This window comes from Macrotis lagotis, chromosome X (genome assembly GCF_037893015.1).
Source record: "Macrotis lagotis isolate mMagLag1 chromosome X, bilby.v1.9.chrom.fasta, whole genome shotgun sequence".
Taxonomy (NCBI): Eukaryota; Metazoa; Chordata; class Mammalia; order Peramelemorphia; family Peramelidae; genus Macrotis; species Macrotis lagotis.
Window position 1 is genome coordinate 207,211,163 of NC_133666.1, and position 23,603 is coordinate 207,234,765.

The window sequence follows — 23,603 nt, forward strand, 5'->3', positions numbered from 1 at the left end:
AGTTGTTTCATCTCTGATCTATTTTTGATGAGAAGGAAGGTTTACTCATTTCCCCTTACCTTACTCCACCTTCCACTCTAGTGCAAAAATTTTTTCTTGACTCTTTTGCATGAAATATTTTAGCCTATACTATATCTCCTTTCCCTTTCTTCCAGTATGTTTTTCTCATCCATTGACTCCATCTTTATGACTTCATATTCAACTCCCTCCTGTGCCTTATCTAAATATGCTCCTTCAAACTGCTCTATTAATTGAGATATAAATATCATCTTCTCATGCAGGAATGCAAGCAATTCAACATCATTGCATCTCTCATAATTTTGCCTTCCCATCTATACTTCACTTGAGTTCTGTACTTTGTTCAGTTCTGGTCATTTCAATAGGAAAGTTCAATAGGAAAGTTCATTGAATATTCATCTCTTCCCCTGGAAGAAAATGTTCAGTTTTGCTGGATAGTTTATTCTCAATTGTAATCCAAGCTTTTTTGCCTTCTAGAATATCATATTCTAAGTCATATAAGTCCTTACTGTAGTTCCATGATATTTGAATTTTTCTTTCTGGCTTCTTGTAATATTTTCTCTTTGACTTAGGAATTATGGAATTTGGCTATAATATTCCTGGTAGTTATTCTTGGGGGGATCTCTTTCAAGAGGTTGTTGTTGGATTCCCTCAATTTCTTTTTTATCTTCTGCTTCTAGGATATCAGGGCAATTTTCCTGTAGAAATTCTTTTAAAATGAGGTCAAGACTCTTTTCCTGGTCATGAGTTTTAGATAGACCAATAATTTTTAAATTTTCTTTTCTGGATCTGTTTTACAGATCAGTTGTTTTTCCAATGAGATATTTCACGTTTTCTTCTAGTTTTTAATTCTTTCAGTTTTGTTTCATTGCTTCTTGATTCCTCACAAAGTCATCAGCTTTCTTTAGCTCTATTCTACATTTAAAGGAGCTGTTTTTTTTTCCCAGAGAGCTTTCTTATCTCCTTTCCATCTGTCCAATTCTGCTTTTTAAATCATTCTTCTCATTAACTTTTTGGGATGCTTTTTCCATTTGTCCTCAACTGGTTTTTAACATGTTATTTTCTTCAAGTTTTTTTTGCATCTCTTTGACCAAGCTTCTGACTTGGTTATCATGATTTTCCTGCACTGCTCTCATTGCTCTTCCCCAAATTTTCCTCTACCTCCCTTACTTGATTTTCAAAATAGTTTTTGAGCTCTGCTCTGACCTGAGCCTATTTTTCTTGAACACTATAGGTACAAAAGCTATGACTTTGTCATCCTCTGAATGTGTGCTTTGGTCTTCCAAGAGGCCAAAGTATTATCTATGGTCAGGTACTTTTCTCTGTTTACTCATTTCCCCAGCCTGTGCCCTGATTTTGAGATACTTACCAAGCTTTTGGGTATTATTGGAACACCCACACAAGGACCTCAGTTCCTTCAAAGTCTTATGAGAAGCTCTGACTGCTCTGATCTGTGTATAACCACAAGAACTCCCTTCTGTCACAGAACTGTGAAGAGGGTCCCTACTCTATGTCAACAGACTGCTACCAGGGTTTGAATGTGGACAAGTTCTGTCCCAGGGATGTAGAGAGACCTTGACAGTCTTCCTCCCAACCCTTACCTTCCATTAGCTGAGCACTCTGGGAGCATCTGCATGCTGGGTGGCTCTATAGGCCTGCTTCCATTTCCCATGCCCAGAGGGTCACCATTGCACTGAGGGACACACTGGCCTAGGTTCTACATACACTCTGGCAGAAGTTTCTTGCTGATTTTACAAGTTGTGCTTGGTGATCCCTGTGTTGGAAGGTCTGGATACCACTTCTGCTTCATGACCTCAGATGCTCCCAGGGAGCCAGGCACCCATGGGATGTTCCTGGAAGACTGATGCTCATTTGTGACAGGAACCTGACTGTGCTTCCACCCCTTCCAACCCCAGTGGAACAGAGCCTTCCCATAAATCTTCCAAGTTACCCTGGATTGGGGAAATGTTTCACTGGGTCTTTTTGTGGTTCTTCCTCTCCAAAATTTAGTCAGTGTCATAATTTCAAGACCTTTGCAGTTTCTTGGAAATAAGACCCAGAGATCTTGGCTTCACACCATCATTCTAGCTACACACACACACACACACACACACACACACACACACACGATTTTAATAAAAAAACTAGAATTTATCACAGAAGCAAAAAAGAGAATAACTGATTACAAATGTAAATATAGAGAATTGGAGTATAATCTGGAAGAAAACAAGAGAGAAGTAATACCATTATAAGCAAGTTATATTTATTTTGAAAGCAAGATATGTAAAGACCAGTTAAAGACCACAGTATTCCTCAAAGAACATAAGAAGTTAACAACTCTAAATTCAATAATGCAATAAATAATACAAGAGTATTGCCCAGAACTTTGTAATAAAGACAATAAAGTGCCAATTGAAAGAATCTACAATCCATTCTGGGTGGGGGTGGGGCTTGGGAAGTTTATACTGTAAAACTACAAAACAATATTAAGAATTACAATGACAAAAAATAAATTCTGAAAGTGATCAAGAGAAACACCTTCATTATAAAAGAAGACACATTTAGAAGCACAAAAATCCTTCTATACCAAGAATAATCTGTTGATGAGTTGGGATAATATCTATTCTAAGCATATGAAGATTTCCCCTGGTAGCAGAAGGAGTAGATGAGAAAAATTTATTCCAATAACCATGAAAATGAATAGCAGAGCCTCTGCAGAGTGTTTAGAATCTGGTTAAACAGCAAAGACATCAAGGTTATTGCTTCCTAAACCACAACCACTCATCTTGACTTCTACTTTGCCAATGGATTTTGATGATTCTGGAAGAGTCTATTTTAAATCCAATTTATGCTCAAGTCAAAAGATATCTCCCACAATATTTTACCATTTTTATCTACCTAAAGATCCTAGAGAGATAGAAAAATGAAGAAGAAACAGGTATGGGGACATTAAGAATTATAGTCATAATATTGTACACAAAATCACCCAAGGTACAGGGTCATCTTCTCATTGGACTGAAACAGCAGTGGAATTTGGAGCCCCATGGGTATCTGAGCAGCCTTTTTTAAGGACCACACTGCTCATCTTCTGATAAAGTAAGGGACTAGGAAAAAGTATCCTAAAAACTGCTTTCTTTCACTAATCCCAGTTGCTTACCATGTCAAGTAGGGATCCCACCCCTGCAGTCGAAACAAAAAAAAATGTATAAAAATATTAATGAAGATGATTCAATTCATCATCAGTTCATGAAATTTGTCAATGTTTATAAACAATATCAAGTCCAGTAGACCTGAAAGACAAATTGCTCTTGTTTAGGGAAAACTCAGCAAGTATCTAAAGGTGCTGACAGACAAAGATAAGTTTAATGAAGCTAGAATTAGACATACCTTTTTTTGAAGTGAACACACTTCGTGTGTGGGGAGTGCTGTGAAGCTGACACGGGTTTAGCAATCAAAACTAATCTAGTCAAGAAGGTTGTACACCTTGTATGAATGATAGGTCCATGACAATGTGATTTCTGCTTGTAGAAAAACACTATGCCACCACCATCAGTGTATATGCTCCCACATTGGTGGACATTGATGAGGTCAAAGAAAAATTTTATGAAGACATAGAGACTTTCATCATCAATATGCTGAAAGAAGACAAACTTGTAATTCTGAGTGACTTAAACAACACAGTAGGCTCAAACTATCCAACATGGCAAGGAGTCCTTGAGAGGAAGGTGGTCAGAAACAGCAACAGAAAAGAACACTTAAAACTGAATACTTGTGCATTACATTACTTCATCTTCTACACTATCTTTTTTTTTTTGCAAGGGAAATGGGGTTAAGTGGCTTGCCTAAGGCCACACAGCTAGGTAATTGTTAAGTGTCTGAGACTAGATTTGAACCCAGGTACTCCTGACTCCAAGGCCGGTACTTTATCCACTACGCCACCTAGCCGCCCCTACACTATCTTTTGTTTGCATAAATATAATACAACTTTGTGGATGCACCCTTGCAGCAAACATTGACATTTAATATACTATGTCATTGAAAGGGGAAGAGACAGACAATATAAGTGACAGAAGGGAATATGTGGTTTAGAACAATCATTAACTTATTGTCTCCAAGATAAAAATTCTCATTCAACAAATGAATTGGCAGTTCAAGGCAAGATGACTGCAGAAGACTTAATGTCAACATATTAGAATACTTCTGCATGCATAAATAGTTTGTTTCTAACTGAAAAAGGAAAGCAGAGCCAACACATAGTTGGCAACAGTGTAGCAGAAAAGGAGTGGGCAGCTTTCTGAGATTTGGTGTACAGCACCACATTTACTCATCTGGGCCAGAATTTTTGCAAACATCAAAATTAGTTGGATGAAAATGATGGGGAAATTTAAAAGCTGCTAAATGAAAAAAGTAAACTCAGGAGCTTTTCTCAAAACAATTTTAAATGAAACCTCTAAACAGACCTAAAGTGACAGAACCCACAGAAAAACAGAGTAAAACAAGTTCTCAACTCAAAATATTGTGGAGGAACTTAAGGAAAGGTCTATCCCATGTGGGTAAAAGGAAATTATAGCTCAGTCTAGGTGGGAGAGCTGGAAAATCAGAGGCAGATTTTTTGTTACAGTACATCTCCAATCCAAACTTAGCAAGCTAGCAGTGCAGTAAGACAGAAATGAGGGTCCCAACCCCAGTTCAAAAGACAAAGTTCAAATCCTGGCAATGCAACAGATGGTTAGGTTACTCTAACGCAGGAAACAAACTATTAAAATATTCCATAGGCAACTGAAATGCCATAGACAAGAGGTAAGCCATGACCAGACCCCTGGCCCCAGAACAAAAACCTTGGAACTGTGCTTTTTAGCCCCAAGAGCAGAGTTTAATTACCAAAGTGAGCAAAAAAAAAAAATCCCTAACCATAGGAAGCTACTATGATAGAGTCAATAAAAACACCATCTCAGAAGAAGAAAACAGTGACAAAATACCTACATATGAAGACTCAAAGAGACTCAAATTCAAAAAACCTACTAGAAGAGCTCAAAAAAAGATTTTATAAACCAAAGAAGAGAGGAAGAAGAAAAATAGTGAAAAGAAATGAGAGTCATGTAGGAGAAGAAGACAATAACTTTAAAAGTAAAATGCCCAAATTGAAAAAAGAAACCAACTCCTCTAAAATTAAAATTAACCTATTGCAAAAGGAAACACAAAAGCTAAATAACGAAAACAAAGCTTTTAAAATTAGAATTGGACAAAGGAAAATTAGTGACTCTATGAAACTCCAAGATTCCATCAAAGAAAACAAAGTCTGAAAAAAATAGAAGAAAATACAAAGTACCTCTTAGGAAAAATGACCTACCAGGAAAATAGAAAAGAGACAATTTATGAATTATTGATCTACCTGAAAGTCATAATTAGAAAAACATGGATAAAAACATGCAGAAAATTATCATGGAAAACTGTCCTAATATTCTATAATAAGAAAATAAAATAGTCCTTGAAAGAATCCTTTGATCAACCCCAGAAAGAGGTCCCAAAATAAAAATTCCAAGGAATATTAAATCATATTTGAAAATTCTCAACTAAAGGAAAAAATACTACAAGCTATCAAAAAGAAGCAATTTAAATACCCAGGAGCCACAATCAGGATTACACAGAAATAATTAGCTTCAAAAATAAAGGACTGGAGGGCCTGGAATATGATATTCTGGAGGGCAAAGGAGCTTGGATTACAACCAAGAACCTTACTACCATGCACAATTCAACATATTCTTTCAGGGGGAAAAGATGAATTTTCAACAAAATAGAGAGCTTTCAAACTTAGCCTGATTAAAAAGACAGAACTAAAAAGAAAAATTAGTCTTCAAATCCAAGATGCAAGAGATACATAAAAAAGGTAAACAGGAAAGAAAAACGTGTTAGACTAATGGAAAAAAATGTTAATCAACAAGATTAAATAGGATAATGCCTGCAACTCTTGAGAATTGTATTTCTCTTAGGACAGTTGAGAGGAGCATAATTAGACAGGGGATGGGGGTATAAATTGATCATGATGTGATGATTTACTTTAGCTCATGAAAATTATATTTCTATTGGGAAAGTTGAAGGGAGTCTACTTGAACAGAAGTGGGGGGCAGAAATTGATCATAATGGTGATAATATTTATCATTCTTGAGAAGTGAACTTCTATCAGAATAATTAAAAGGAGTATATTTTAACTGAGGGTGGGGATACAAGACAGGCATAAAACAATTAAGACATAACAAAAAAATTATACTGGGAGAAGAAGGTAGAGGCATTAGAGGTAATTAACACCACATGAAGAGACACAAAGGACCTATTATAGTAGAGGGAAAGAAGAAAGAGTATAAACTCTGAGTAAATCTTACACTCAATAGACTTGGCTTAAAGAGGGATGACATATTTCAATTGAGTTCAGAAATTTGATCTAATCAAGAAGGAAGTAGGAGGGAAAAGGGAAAAGAACAGTGTGAGGAAGGCAACAATCAGAAGCAAAACAATCAGGAGGAGGAATAAGGGAAAAGGAGTAAGAAAAGTACAAATAGGGGAAAGAAAGGGTGGAGGAAATAAGAAGGTTTTTGATGCTGTTTCTTTCTGTCTCATGTTACCTTTCCCTTAGTTACAATTCTTCTTTCATAACATACCTAATGTGAAAGAATTTTAAAAACAAAATTGTACATGTGCAACCTGTATGCACTGCCATGGGAAGGTGAAGGGATAAGGAGAGTGGTAGAAAAATATGGAAGTCAAAAGCCTGAAAAAATATGAATGTTGAAAACTATTGCATGTAATTGGGAAAAAAGGGGGAAAATGGAAATACTTAACAAGAAGGGATTCTAAATGAAATGAACAGTTCTAGGAGAATGTTGTATATTGTAAAATGATCTTTGGTGAATAAATTAGCTATTCTCAGCAATACAATGTTCCAAGAAAATTCTGAAGGATTTATGATGAAAGGTGGTATTTATGCCCAGAGAAAGAACTTATGAAGTCTAGACAGATAAAATACTTTCTTATTTTTGTGGCTGCTTTTTTGTCGTGTTTTTTTTCACAGCATGACTTACATGGAAATATACTTTTCATGACTGCATATGTATAAATCTATGTCAAATTACTTGTTTTTTTCAATGTGGGAAGGAGAGAGAGAGAGAGAGAGAGAGAGAGAGAGAGAGAGAGAGAGAGAGAGAGAGAACTGGGAACTCAAAATTTGAAAAAAAAATAAAATTATTTTCATGTAATTTAGGTAAAAAATAAATATTAAAGAACAATCAAAAAAATCATGGGGTTTACCAATAGAAAACCTGTCTCTAAGAAGGCAGGATGTAATTTCATCAAAAGTAAAGTGCAGGGGCAGCTAGATGGCACAGTGGATAAAAGACTGGCCCTGGATTAAGGAGTACTTGAGTTCAAATCCGGCCTCACTTAATAATTACCTAGCTATGTGGCCTTGGGCAAGCCACTTAACCCCATTGCCTTGCAAAAACTAAAAAAAAAAACCTAGAAAAAAAGTAAGGTGCAAGCAATGCTTAAGAAACATAGATTTTGACTCAATAAGAAGGAAATTCAGTTTAATATTCATAGTAACAATCCTAGGTGCTTCCAGTGACCCAAAGGATATTTATAGGTCAAAGACCTCTGGCACATCTTAGTATTGATGGGGCCATATTGATAAATGGAATAACATTATCCTGGAGACATTGACTGAATACTTTCTTGGCATTCTCAACAGACCATCCACCAATGTTAAAATAATTGCCTCTAAGATCCTTACCAAAGTCCTCCTTAATTGACTGATCTTTACCTAGAAATGGACATTTAACCAAGAACTAGTGTAGTTTTAGAAAGAATCAAAGAATGGCTGATAATGGCATTGTGACCTGACAACTCCAGTAGAAATACTATGAATAGAACAGAGGTCTATACATAACATTTATTGATCTAACCAAAGCCTTTGAAGTTATGAGGACTTGTAGAAGATCACAGCAAAATTTTATTGCTTGGAGAAGTTCATCAATATAGCCCACCAATATCCAGATATCATGCTTACAAGATTCTATATAATGGGTGATGCTCTCATTCTTTCCCTGTCACCAATGGAGTAAATCTGGACTATGAGCTTACTCCCATTCTTTTTACTATGTTTTCAGCAATGTTGTCAGATTCCTTCAACAATTATGAAAACAGCAACAAGGTCAGTTAATGCACTGACAAATCATTTAATTTGCAAAATCTATGAACTAGCACTAACATGGAAGGGGAGTTAGGGCACAATTTTTTATTTGCATTCATTGCAGCCTCTGAAGTTAAGATGCAAGAAAGTATGAATCAATTCCCAACCATTTGTGGTCATTTTGATCTGACAATTAATATTGAGAAAACAGAGATTATCCACCAACCATCACTATACCATCCAAACAGAGCACCATCAATTGCAAGAAATGGGCAAACTGTGAATGATATGGATTAGATCACCTTCTTTGGCAGAATACTTTCCAGGGATGTACTCATAAATGATGAAGTTAACATACACATTGCCAGAGCTATCTCAGGGTTAAGGAGGTGCAAAAGGAAAGAGTTGGGGAGAGAAAAGGTATTAGATTGAATACCAAACTGAAGATCTATAGAATCATTGTTCTGATCTCATTGTTCTATGTCTGAGAAATATGGATAGTATATATCAATTCCATGTCAGGAAACAGAATCACTTCCATTTGAATTGAAGCAAGATTCTAATGATCATCTGGAAAGGTACTAGTCATGGAGGTGTTTTCTTGAGCTTAACTGCCAAGTATTCAAATTCTATTTCCAAGAGCACAATTCTGATGGGCTGACCATTATTCAAATGTCAATATATGTTTGCCTAAAAATTATTTTACAGAAAAGTCACACAAGGTAAGGGTTCAGAATGGAGATCAGATGAAGAAATACAAGGATACTCTTGAGGTCTCTCTAAAGAACTTTGGAATCAATTGTAAATCAAAGAAGACATTTGACATAGCATGATATGCTCCCATCAAAGAAGGCACTTTATTTTATCACCAAAGAAGAACTAAAGTAGCTCACAAGAAATATGAAATGAAGAAATTTAAATACATTTCCACTCCAGATATTCATCCAGACTATTTGTGTCTAGTCTCTAGTAGAACCTTCCAAACTCGTATTGGTCTGATCAATTGGTTGGATACACACTTACTATGACCCCAACATAGTAATATCATTTTAGTCCTCTTCTAGCATGATAACAACCAGATCAGATACCAGCTAGAAAGCACAGAAATGAATGGGGAAAATGTGTTTCAAAAACAAAGAAGCTCAGAATTAAACTGAAGGTGACATAGTCTGCAAACTTTAGCTTAATTAGAATTTTTTTTTAAGAAAAGTTTAATAGGGACAGCTAGGTGGTGTAGTAGATAGAGTGCTGGCCCTGGAGTCAGGAGTACCTGAATTCAAATCCGGCCTCAGATACTTAATAATTTCCTAGCTGTATGACCTTGGGGATGCCACTTAACCCCATTTGCCTGGCAAAAAAAATAAGAAAAAAAGAAAAGCTTACTGAAGGCATTTGAAAAATTCATACAAAACCTATATGAGCAGATTATTTACTCCAGGAGCCTCCCAGATCAGAGAAATACAAGACAAATAAATAAGCAAAACTAGTAAGAAAAGTTCAAATTAAAGAAAATACTTCTTTAGGGAAAAAGGGGGGGAATAGAGAGAAAAATACCTTTGGAGTTAAAGAAAACAAAATTCAGAATACCAAAATTATCACAGAAAGGCTTTTTTTCTTTTTATTCTTTATTTAGTATTTGATATAAATATAAAAGCATTATTTACTATATTTAGCATTTTTCCTAGGCACATATAAAAACAATATTAACACACATTTTTAAACTTAGAGTAGCAAATTCTATCCCTTTCTCCCTCACCACCAGTCCTCACTGAGAAGGCAAACAATTTGTTATAGATTATACATATGTCTCATACAAGGCATTTCCATGAGAGTCAAGTGGAAAAAAAATATAGACCAAAAAAAAAACTCCCAAGAAAAACTATAAAAAGTATATTTCTGCTTGCATTCAAAGATCATCAGTTCTTTCTCTGGGAATGGATAGCATTTTTATCATGGGTTCTTCAAAGTTGTCTTGGATCATCATATTACTGGGAAGAGCTAAGTCATTCATAGTTGATCATCTTACAATATTGTTGCTACTGTTGTTGTACAAAACATTTCACTTTGTATTGGCTCATGGAAATATTTCTAAGAATATACTGCTCATCAATTCTTGTAGAAAAGTGATATTCTATCATAATCATATGTCAAAATTTGTTCAGACATTTCTCAATTTCCAATTCTTTACCACCATAGTAATAGCTTCTTTTTTCTACATATAGGTCCATTTCAGTTTGGTCTTACTTTAATCTCTTGGAATACAGATCTAAAAGTGGAATTGCTAGGTCAAAGGAATTGCATATTGGCTATAATATTCCTAGAAGTTTTCATTTTGGTATCTCTTTCCAGGAACTGAGCAGTGAATTCTTTCAATTTCAGTTTTACTCTCTAGTTCTAGAATATAGAGCAGCTTTCCCTCAATAATTTCTTGAAAGATAATGCCTAGGTTCTTTTATTTTTGATCATGGTTTTCAAGTATTCCAGTAATTTTAAAGTTATCTCTCATGAATCTGTATTCTATGCCAGTTGTTTTCCTAATGGAATATTTCAGTGTTTTCTAGTTTTTCATTCTTTTGTTTTATCATCTCAATTTCTCATAAAAGCACTGGCTTTAAGGAATTATTTTCTTTAGTTAGCTTTTGTAACTCCTTATCCATTCTCCTTTTTAAGGAGTTGGGATTTTTTCTTTGATGGATTTTTTGAACCTTTTTTTTCATTTGGTCAATTTTGTTTTTTAAAGCTTTCTTTTCTCACTAGGTTATTGTACATCTTTTTTAATTTGGCCTAGTCTATTTTTAGGTTGTTATTTTCTTCAGTACTTTTGTGTCTTTTTTACAAAGTTATTGACTCTTTCCCGACGATTTTCTTAAATCACTCTCATTTCTCTTCTCACTTTTACTCTACATCTTACTTGATTTTCAAAATCCATTTTGAGCTCTTCCACAGCCTACGATCAATTCATATTTTTTCTTGGAGACTTTGGATATAGGAGCTTTGACTTTGTTATCTTTTTCTGAGTGCATTTCCTTGTCAAATTTTTTTTTCTGTCTGCTCATTTTCCCAGTCTGTGACTTGACTTTTAACTCTTTGTTGTGAAAGTACCCTGCTCCAGGGTAGAGGGCACACTGACCCAAGTTTCTGAAGTATTGTGTAGCTGTTTTCATAGAGCTTTCTAGGGACCTGTAATTTTTTAGTTTTTCCAATGTGGTGTGACCTAAAGAGAGGTTTTTCGCCTCTCTCCTGGCCTGTATTATCTGTGAGACACAACAACTGTATTAAGGAAAAATATGATGAATAGACATAAAATTTCATGATTGCAGTAAGGAAAAATTATGCCCCTAAAACATAAATTTTTAAATTAGAAAAATGAGCATTAACCTGAATTATATACTGTACTGAATATATATAAAATATATATTTTAAAATTTAAGCAACTATATATATATATACATATATATACTGATTGAAAATTTGGGGGAGATATTAAAAATTAGAGGGGATTAATTGGAAGACAAAATTACTATAGAATTGAGAATCAAAACTAACAAACAAAACACTTAATAAACATGGGGATGGGAGAAGACTTCTGTTTCTGATGAGTTCATAGAAGATTTCTGTCAAACTTTTGAACAAGTAGTATCATTATTACACGAATTCTCAAAAAGTGAGAAATCACTCTGCAAGATGCCTTTAATAAGATATAATACCAATATTTAGGCCAGGAGATAGACCAATATCATTAATGAATATTGATTTAAAAATCTTAAATAAAATCTTATCAGGGGCAGCTAGGTGGTGCAGTGGATAGAGCACTGGCCTTGGAGTCAGGAGTACCTGAGTTCAAATCCAACCTCAGACACTTAATAATTACCTAGCCGTGTGGCCTTGGGCAAGCCACTCAACCCCTTTGCCTTGCAAAAAAAAAAACCACAAAAAAAATATTATCAAACAGATTGCAACAATTCTTCCAAGAAATCAATTTTATAACTGAGTTGGATTTGTAACAGAGATTTATAACCATCCTTGAATGGTTCACCATTAGAAAAGCAATTAATATATTTATTATATCTTTTAAAATCCAATAAATGAAAAATACCTTGAATAGAGTATAACACCAACTTATACTAAAAACTTTACTAAGAAAAGGTATAAAAAGTACTATTTCATATCATAAAAAGTGCCTATCTAAAAACCAAAATCATGAATTGTTTGTTAGGAGAATTCACTAGATCTTTCCCAACAAACACAAGAATAAAGTAAGGATGTTCACATTAAGAAATATTATTTGACATAGTTTTAGCAATGCCATGAATAAATATTAAATAATATGAAGAAATTAAACATGTAAAGAACAAAGAACAAGCAAAACAATCTCTGCTGATTTATAAAATCAAAAGGAGGGGTATCTAGGTGGTGCAGTGGATAGAGCACTGGTCCTGGAGTCAGGAGGACCTGAGTTCAAATCTGTCTTCAGACACATAATGATTGCCTGTGTGACCTTGGGCAATTCACTTAACACTATTGCCTTAAATAAATGAAAAAATTTGGAAAAAAAGAAAAAGAAAATCAAATGTATTAAGTAAAGTGATTGATACAATAATTTCAACAAAGTTGTAACTATGAAATAAACCTACAACATTTCTATATATTAATGATGATAATGATGACAATCCAAAAGGCCATCACAGTACTGGAAATTTTATTACAAATAACTACAAAATGCATAACTTGTGAATTATTCTAGACAATGTAGTAAAATGTTAATGTAGACAAAATAGTTAAATATGTTTAATTGCAAATTACTTCTTAATGAAATTTTTTTGAAAAACTTAAATAATAAGAGAAAAATTCAGTGTTCTTAGCTAGGATTTTCTATTGTAATAATAATGACAATTCCACCAAAGCTAATTTACAATTTTACTGTCATGCAACCAAACTTTAATAAAAAACATACTTTACAGAATGTAATATAATAATAACTACTCATGTAGAGAAATAAAAGATGGGAGAATGAGCAAGCATTTTGTATTTGCCAGATACTCTGCTAAGCAATTTATAACTATTACCTTACTTAATCCTTACAATGACCTTTGTGAGGTAGGTGATTTCATAATCACCATTTTACAGTTGAGGAAACAGGCTTAAGTGACTTGTCAGGAATCACTGTGAAATCTGAAGCTGAATTTGAACTCAGATCTTCCAGATTCTAGGACCATGTGCATTCACTATGCTATCTAGTTGTGGGTTTTTTTGATGGTTTAAAATATCAAAGGAAATAATAAGAAAACTAAGATGAAGGGTAAATCCTACTTCTAGAATTCCAACTCAATTACAAAGCACCAGTCATTAAAACCACTTTAAAAACCACTAAAGAAAAAAAAAAGAAAAGAAAAACAGACCAGTGAAACAGACTATAAAGAAGGGAGAATCTGAAATGATGGATCCCAATAATCCAGGAAGAAATTAGATTTAGATTAATATTTTACTCCTTATTTCTCTCTCCCTTCCCTCCTTCTTTTCTTCTTTCCTCCCTTCCTTCCTAATGTACACTCTATACACAAAGTATATTTTTGAAATACACAGAATAACTATAAAGTAAATAAATGCAACTATATATGAAACAGTTAAATATAATATAGTTTGGGAAGAAAAACATTAACTACTGTGGATCAGGAAAGCCTGTCTATCTATCTATCTATCTATCTATCTATCTATCTATCTATCTATCTATTTATCTATCTATCTATCAACTATTTGTCTTGTGAGGTTTATGGCAAAGGAACTGAAATATATGTGCTAGTTGCTAAGCAAATATGATTAGAAGCTCCAAACACTGGGGATTTCACAGCAAGCATTGACTTTCATGAGCTTCATATGAAGAATCTGGCCCCTCGAAAACAAGCTCAAATTAAGGATGTGTCTGCTTTCTAGAAACAGTAGGTGCCCTCTCCACCTCCTTTTGTGCAAGGTTTCAATAGCCCCCAAACCACATTTCGGTGGATATTGAAATGAACAAGTGGTCTTTTTAGTTTTCTGGTGAATAACAGGCAGCCTTTGTTGGCAGTCTTGTAAAAGAGTACAGTCCTGACACATCATGCTGCTCAGCTCCATGATTTCACACTATTTTTAGCCCAGGGAAGATGTTAGTTGTAACACTGTACAATGGGCTAATCAGCTATAATAGAACTCACACTGTTTTGTACTCCACTTTACACTTATTATGTGCCTTGAATGTAAACAGCTATCTGCCTCTGACAAAGGTGGCATTTTGCCATAGTGGCCTTTATTCCTCCCTAAAGAGCAGCAAACACTGCAGTTTAGGAATATACTGGAAAGGAATATGCCTCTGGTTCATGGAAGATCAATTATTAGAAGCTAGCTTACTTGAAACCTTTACACTTTTTTGCTGAAGAGAGAAAGGAGGGAGTTTAAAAAACAAAAAAAATCTATCCAATTTAAGATAAGAGAATATATATATATATATATATATATATATATATATATATGTAAAACTTTACAACAAATAATGATCTATATAAAAGCACGACTGAGATGTTAAATAACTTTCATTTTCATTCACATAGAGGAAGAAATGATCATGTTGTAATACTGACATGTACATATACATATATACATATATATATATACCCATACATATGTATACTATATATAGATATTCCTGAAAACAATGAGGCATATGTATATGCATACACACACACACACACACACACACACACACACACACAGAGTTTTTATTGCTACTACAAAAAAACATTTAACAACTACTTAGGCACTAAATGGAGGCTTAAAACAAAATGGTGCTGCTCATCTTAAGTTAGAATTCTTATTTCCAATATCAAACCTTTGATCCAGAAGAGGACTACATTTTTCATGCTTACATTATTGTCAGAAAACAACCAGCCACCGGCAATGTTAACTGGAGGTAGTCCAATCTTTTCCTATTCAGAGTGTCGGGTCTGTCATATACAAGCAATAGTCATTTCTGCCATTGTTGGGCAAGGTTTCTGGGACCTGAGCTTTGTACAGTTTCCTCACTAGAAATGAGAGAAAGAAAGAGAGAGACAGAAACAGAGAGGGGGTAAGAGACAAAGGGGGGGTGAGAGACAGACAGACAGAGACAGAGAGACAAAAAGAGTGACAGAGACAGATAGAGACACAGAGACACACAGAGAGACAGAGACAGAGAAGGGGGAGGAGAGACAGAGGCAAAAAATGAGACAGAGACACAAGGAGAGAGACAGACAGACACACACAGAAAGAGAGAGAGACAGAGAGAGAGACAGAGAGAGAGAGACAGAGAGAGACAGAGAGAGACAGAAGAGAGACAGAGAGAGTTCCCAGTTTGGGAACAAGAATAGGATCTATCAATGTCTCTCTTTTCTTTAAAACTTTAAAAAACTCCTACTTTTTCTCCTCCCTCCACCTCAGTTTGATTTGTATTCCCTCACTAATGAGATCCCCTATGACACCCTTCCTCTGGCTAGCTATATCTATATAAGATAATAGAATTAAGGACTGCTTCTTGAGGTTCATTACCACTTCCAAAAATAAATTCAAAACCAAACGGTTCAAAAATAATAATATTTTGAGCAGCTAGGTAGCACAGTGGATAGAGAACCAGCCCTGGAGTCGGGAGGACTTGAGTTCAAATATGACCTCAAACACTTAATGATTACCTAGCTGTGACCTTGGGTAAGTCACTTAACCCCATTGCCTTACACAAAGCAAATAAAAAGACAAAAAAAATCAAATTAAGAAGATATAAATGATATCAGATTTATATTATTAATAACATCCTTAATGCTGGGAGGATCTTTTTAATTTAGTAGACTTCCCTGAGGCAATTAGATGATACAAGGAATAGAAATACATCATAATCCTAATTTTGTTAGGAATTAATATTGTATTATACTGTGATATAAATGAGTATGCATACATACATATATATGTGTGTGTGTGTGTGTGTGTGTGTGTGTGTGTATGTATGACTGAATTATACTAAAAATATAAGTGTATGAGGACCCAGCAAGGTCAGAGTACATCTCATTTCTATTTGTCTTTGTCTATAGTAGAGAAAATAATTTTCAATAATCAAAATAAAATCTCTCCATATTTCTACATGATGTATAAACCAATCTATGGGTTTTGATATTCATTTAGGGATTTTTATCTTGTTGCTGTCTCTACCTTGTACCTTACTCATTTGCTCTATCCAGTCTCATTATAAAATGTAATATAAACTCTATCTAGTCCTGTGTAAGGAATGAAAAGTTGGTATTAGGGTATCCTACCCTGCTGTATTAGTAGTCCTTTAAGTAACATAAAACTAAAAACTCCAAAGCTAAAGAGGAGTTTCCTGGGAAAGCCTTTTCCTCAACCCTTTCCCCAGTCTGACAAAGCAAGCAGACACATATTCAGTTCTGTTAAGGAACTAAGAAGGAGAGGGTAAGACTCTATAGTTGCAAAGGGACTGCAAGAAAGAATACTGGAATACAACTGGACCAGTCTTATATAGCTCTAAAATTTAATTGAAACAGGGACAAAGGCCAAAGAAAAGTAAATGACCAAATGTGGGAGGAGACTGAGAGAACTTTGGAAGTAAACCTTCCATCAGAGACAGAAGTCAGAGAGTAAACAATAGGAGGAAAAGAACAAACAAACAAAAATCTGAAGAAAAATGATTTTAAAATTAGCCCACAATTAGATAAATTGACAGAGAAGATACTAAAATAAGAAAATAAAATGAGATCCAAGATAGTTAATATATTACAAACCTACCTAAATAAATATTTCAAAAACAAAAGAAATTGTATTAACACAAAGGATTACATAACTCTGCATGTTCTCAAAGGAAAATGAAACTGTAGATAAATGGTACAGAGTAGTTTAAAAGAGAAATTAAAAGAGAAGAGTTAAAAGGGAAAAAATGGACAATTTATGGGCTGCATTCAAGAAACAATTTGCACAATAAGAAACCTTGGATTAATGGCTCCTAACCTCTACAAAGTGAATGAGAAAACAAAAGACTAGAAATATAAAAACTTTAAAAATGTTTTTAAAATATTAGTTGACTTTTTTATTTTTAGATTATGAAGTGGACTTCATTCAAGATTCCTTTGTAGAAAATGGTACCTTGCTTTATGGAACAATTCAAAGTAAGAAGGTAAATATTTTTTTGAAAGTGTATTTTGTCCAAATTAACTCTACATTTTCCTAGATGTAATTTAAATTTCCTTAATTTAAAATTTTAAAAACCACAACTGGAACCCGATAAGCAAGTTATTTATTAAACATCCAATGTGAAGGAAGATGTTAGAGTAGGTCAAAAAATTTCAAACTTTCCAGATTTCCTCAATAAAGAAGACAAAATAGTGCCTCAGAATGAGAGTTAGAGAAGCAAAACAGATAGAAGTTGAGATAGAACAATGGTCCTCCTAGGACAATCAGAGAAGGATCAAAAGAAAAATGCCAGAACACAGGTTTGGCATAAGTGAAGTGTAAATACCTCCAGGCTAGTGCTGCTGAAACAGCCAGAGGAGAGACTTGGGCAGCTAGATTGGAAGATTGCTTCTGCCTTAATCACAGGAATTTTCACCTGCCAGACTATGTGGAAAATTGTCAACACTGGGGAAATGATTGAGGGAACCCCAGCTGAGTAGCAGTCCTGGATGCGAAGGAACCTGGATGAGAATGCCTAGTAAGTACAGAAGCAATGGGGTGGGGGGTGCTTCTGACTGTGAACACTCACAGGAGAGTTGAGGTCTTGATTTCAGCTCTAGGCAAGAAGAGAGAACTGAAGGTTATAGTCACTGGGGTATTTGAAGCAAAACAATGTGCTAGGGGTCCCTAGCTGTGATTTAGAAGGGAAAAAGAGTGCAGAGGTTGGACCCAAGACAAAACTTAAAAATAACTAAGAAGGAGCTAAGGCCAGAGACACCATCCTCCACTCCCCAGGACCAAAAGTGAATATAATAAGCTGCTAAAATTTTTAAAAAATAGGCAAAGAAGAAAGAACTCAATCACAGACAATTAGACTGGGGTTCATATTCAGAGGAGGATACTGAAGCAAAAAAACATTACCAATCAAAAAACTCTCTTCTACCACAAAGAGTAATGTCAAATGGTCATCTACCCAAAAAGAATTCCTAGAAGACCTCAAAAGCGACTTCAAAATTCAAATAAGGGAGATTGAAAAAAAAAATTAAATCTAAGAAAAAACAAGATCAAGAAAAAGAAAGTCACTCAATTGGAAAAGATTCTTAAAGAAGAAAATGACTCCTTGAGAATTAGAATTGGGCAAAGGGAAGCATGAAGTTATGAAACCAAGAAATAATAAAACAAAATATAAAAATGGAAAAACATAAAAGAATGTTAGGCACCTCACTAGAAAAATAACTATTAGAGACAAGAATAAGAAGAGAAAAACAAGAATAATAAAGGTTCTTGAAAATTGAAATAATAAAAAAGAAAATTTTTTTAAAATTGTCCTGAGGTGTTAGAACAAGAAGAAAAAGTAGAAATAGAAAAAAAAGATCACTGATCATCACCTGAAAGAGATGCTAAGAGGAAAATGTATAGTATATACATGTGTGTCTGTGTATGTGTACATCCATGTATAATTATAGCCTTCTTGGGGGAGGAGGAAGAAGGGCAAAAACAAAATTTAAAAATGTCTACCAAACTTCAAGAAAGTAAAGAAGAGATGGAAAGTTTAGGAAACAATGCATAGCATTTATTATATTTTTTCTTTATTTGGAAATGTATTGTTTTATATTGAATCTCTCATATTGTGCTGTATATATATATATATATATATATATATATAGCATTTTTTTCTTTTCTGATTTTTGCATTGAAGTTTCAAATAATTTAAAAACTAAAAACAAATAACAAACATCTACTATGTACCAATCAATAAAGGGCTGGGTCTGGAGTCAGGAAGAACTGAGTTCAGATTTAAACTCAGGCACTTACTATCTGTATGACACTGGGACAATTTTATTTACTTTAATCCACTGAGTAAGAAAATGGTAATGCAACCCAGTAAGGTAGCCAAGAAAAACCTGCATGGGATCATGAAGATGGCTGAATGACTGATCAACAAAAAAACAGTGTAACATGATCCTGTTAGGTTATTGTGCTAAAGACATAAAGATAAAACATGCTCCTAACTCGGTTCTTGCATCTATTTTTCTGAGCCTTGTCTCTCTTTAATCCTCTGTATCCAAATGTACCAATTCACTGATTCCTCCTCCTTCTCTCCAAACTAAAATACCTATTAATTTTTCACCTAACACTATGATATTTTCAGGCAACTCTGCATTTGTCTCATTTACTCAGATACAACCTAATATTTAAGAAAGAGGTTAATTACATGCCAATTTCATTTATAAAACTGAAGACCTGAATCTAAGTAAAAGACTTTATAGTATTGACTACCTTTTACGGCACAATGTATCTGCCAAATTTTAGTGATTTATTTATTTTTTTATTCACACATTACCAAAATATTCCTGCTTAAGAGTAAACATAATGCCCCCATCCACACAAAAATACAAAACCTCATGAGAAATAAAGTAAAAGAGAAAATAAAGTGTTTCGGTCTGTGTTCTAATACCCTCGGCTCTAACTCGGGTGGGTCACATTCTTTCTCATAAGTCCATCATAGAAGTTATTTCCATATTTTTCCACAGTTGCTGCTGCTGATTGCAATTCTCTTCATCCATTCCTCCCCACTACCATCTATTATATTTTCTCTCTCCTTTCACTCTGTCTCTCTTCAAAAATGTGCTGTGGGGCAGCTGAGAGGTACAGGGCACAGAGCACCAGCCCTGGAGCCTAGAGGCCCTAAGCCCACATCCCACCCCAGAGATCCAGCAATCACCGAGCCCTGTGGTCCCAGACAGGCCACCCAATCCCAGCACCTTGCAAAAAGTAAAAAAGAAAATTGTTATATCTGACTGTTCTCTCCTATGATCTACCCTCTCCTCTATCACCCACATCTCCCCATTCCCCCTGTCCCCCTTCTCTCCTTTTTCTTCTAGTTGTCTATACCCTAGTGAACGTGTATGCTACTTCCTCTCTGAGCCATTTCTGATGAGAATAAAGATTCCCTCATTCCCCCTCATCTTTCCCTTTCTATACCATTACAAAAGGTACATGAAATATCTTTTATATGAAATATTTTAGCCTATTCCACCTCTCCTTTCTCTTACTTCCAGTACATTTCCCTTTCACCCATTGACTCCATTTTTACAATATATTATATCTTCAAATTCAGCTTTCTCCTGTGCTTCATCTATAAAAGAGCTACTTCTACCTGCTCTATTAAATGAGAAGGTTGATATGAGTATTATCAGTATCATCTTTCCATGCAGGAATACATGCAATTCATCATCATTAAGTCCCTCATAATTTATCCTTCTCCTCCACTCTCCATGCTTCACCTGAGTCTTGTACTTAAACATCAAACTTTCTGTTCAGTTCTAGTCTTTTCAATAGGAACATTTGAAATTCCCCTTTTCATTGAAAGCCCATCTTTTCCCATGGAAGAGGATGTTCAGTTTTGCTGGGTAGTTGATTCTTGGTTGCATTCCAACTCTTTTGCCTTCCAGAATATTATATTCCAAACCCTAGGAGCCCTTAATATAGTTGCTGCTAAGTCCTATGTGATCCTGACTGCAGCTCCACAATATTTGAATTGTGTCCTTCTGGCTGCTTGTAATATTTTCTGTTTGACTTGGGAGTTCTGGAACTTGGCTATAATATTCCTGGGGGTTGTTTATTTGGAATCTCTTTCTGGGGGAGATGGGTGGATTCTCTCAATTTCTATTTCACACTCTGCTTCTAGGATATCAGGGCAATTTTCCTGTAGGAATTCTTTAAAAATGAGGTCAAGACTCTTTTCCTGATCATGACTTTCAGGTATCCCAATAATTTTTAAATTATCTTTCCGGAATCTGTTTTCCAGATCAGTTGTTTTTTCAATAAGATACTTCACATTTTCTTCTAATTTTTCATTCTTTTGGTTTTGAAGTATTGTGTCTTGATTTCTCACAAAGTCATCAGTTTCCTTTAGCTCCATTCTACCTCTGAAGGATTTCTTTTCCTCAGAGAGCTTTCTTATCTCCTTTTCCATCTGGCCAATTCTACTTTTTAAAGCATTCTTCTCCTCAACAACTTTTTGGATTTTTTTTATTCATTTGACCTAAGCTGGTTTTTTAACATATTATTTTCTTCAGGTTTTTTGGATCTCCTTGACTAAGCTGCTGATTTCATTTTCATTTTTTTTTTCTGCATCTCTCTCATTTCTTTTCCCAATTTTTCTTCAATCTCCCTTACTTAATTTTCAAAATCTTTTTTGAGCTCTGTCATAACCTGAGCCCAATTTCTATATTTCTTGGTGTGCAGAAGCTTGGACCTTCTCATCTTCAGATTGAGTATTTTGATCCTCCATGGGACCAAAGTAATTGTCTATGGTCAGGTTCCATCTTTTTCTGTTTACTCATTTCCCCAGTCTGTGCCTGTTTTTGGGGTGCTCCTTGAGCTTTTGGATAATATTTGTACACCCCCACTAGGACCTCAATGTGTGAGACTCTGACTGCTCTCCTGGTCTATGAATGACCACAAGCTCACCCCTCTGCCCTGGGGCTGGAGAAGGATCCCTGCTCTATGGGGGGCCCAGACTGCAACCAGGGTCTGGATGTGGTCAGAGTCCCAGAGTCCTGTTCCAGGGACAGAGGACAGACCTCAGCAGTCTCCCTCCACTCCCTTACCTTCCATGGGCTGACCACTCAGGGTGTAACTGTTTGGAGGCTCCTAGACGGCAACTTCAGGGACCTGCTTCTGTTTCCTGGATCTGAGCTGCCTCACAACAAGCATGCTGAGGGCCTGGGTTTCATGCTCAGTCTGGCAGAGGTCTCCCTGCCAATCTTCCAAGTTGTTCTTGGTGTTCCTTGGGGTGCAGGTCAGGAAACTGCTTCTGCTACTAGGAGCCACTGCTCCCAGGCACCCTGGCTGCTCCTGGGGGACTGAAGCTCTTTCACTATAGTGCTGCAACCCCTTCAACCCCATGGAACAGTTTTTCCCACTATTTCCAGGTTACCTTGGACTGGAGAATTGCCTCACTGGATCTTTCTGTGGGTTCTGTCTCTTGAAAATTTAGTTAGAGTCATAATTTTAAGGTTTTTGAAATATTTTGGAGAGAGCACCTGAGAGGTTCTTCTCCTGTCACAATCTTGTCTCTGCCCCTTGTTTTAATGATTTTTAAACGTTTCACCTCTCAGATTACAGCATTCATGAGGGCAAGTCTTATAGTTTATTAATCTTTATATGCACTAAATAAAGTACCTTACAAGGATTCTGGAAAGATGATAGAGTAGGTCAGAAAATACCAGACTTTCCAAATTTCCCCCCAAAACACCAAAACATCACCTCAAAGTTAACATGCAAATGCAGAAATAAATACAAGTCATGGTAAGAAGTTGTCTTTCTAAGACAATTTAAGAGGATCTCAGGAAAGACCCAAATCTCAGGGGGGAGACCTGACCCTAGTGAACTACGCACACCTCCAAGCTGACTCTGCTGAATCAACTAACAACCCTGGGGGTGAGGGGAATTGAGACTGTACACAACAGAAGCTTTAAACTTCCTGACAGTGTGGGGATGACTGAATAGAAGCTTGAAGGAACCTTTGTTATCTTGGGTATCAGGTCTAGCTGTACTAGCCAAAAACAGTCCAGGGCTCTCATTGTAGGTGAAGAGGAGCCAGCACATGTCTGGGGACTGCAAGAACATGGGGTTGGGGATCCTGCTGGTTGTAGACCCTTAGAGGAGATAGGAGTCCTTGGTTCTGGTTCCAGAGCAATAGGAGTGAGCTGAAGCTGGAAGTTGTGGAAGGGACTACAGGAAGCAAGAATATTTGGGAAACAATTTGAATGAGGGTTCTAATTATGGCTTAAGGGTGGAGAGGAGTGACTAAGGAGCCCTAGAACAGAACCCTGAAAACACCAGTAAGAAGAACATGAGGCATGGGGCACCACTTGCTATACTTGGGCCCTGAATCTGGCTACAATAACAAGCTGCTAAAATTAAATTAAATTAAATTTAAAGTGAGCAAGCAAAGGAGACAGTTACTACAGAAGTAAAGATCTGAATTCCTATTAATAAAATTAATAAAATGATAGTGAAGTAAAAGAAAATAAAAGCCACTTTCACCCATAGGAATGTCAAATGGTTACAAAACCAAAAAGAATTCTTGGAAGACCTTAAAAAAGGACTTCAAAAATCAAGAGAGAGAGATAAATAAAAATCAGAGAAAAAATAAGAACAACCCAAGAAAATCAATTAAACTATGAAAAGAAAGTCAACTAATTGGAAAAAG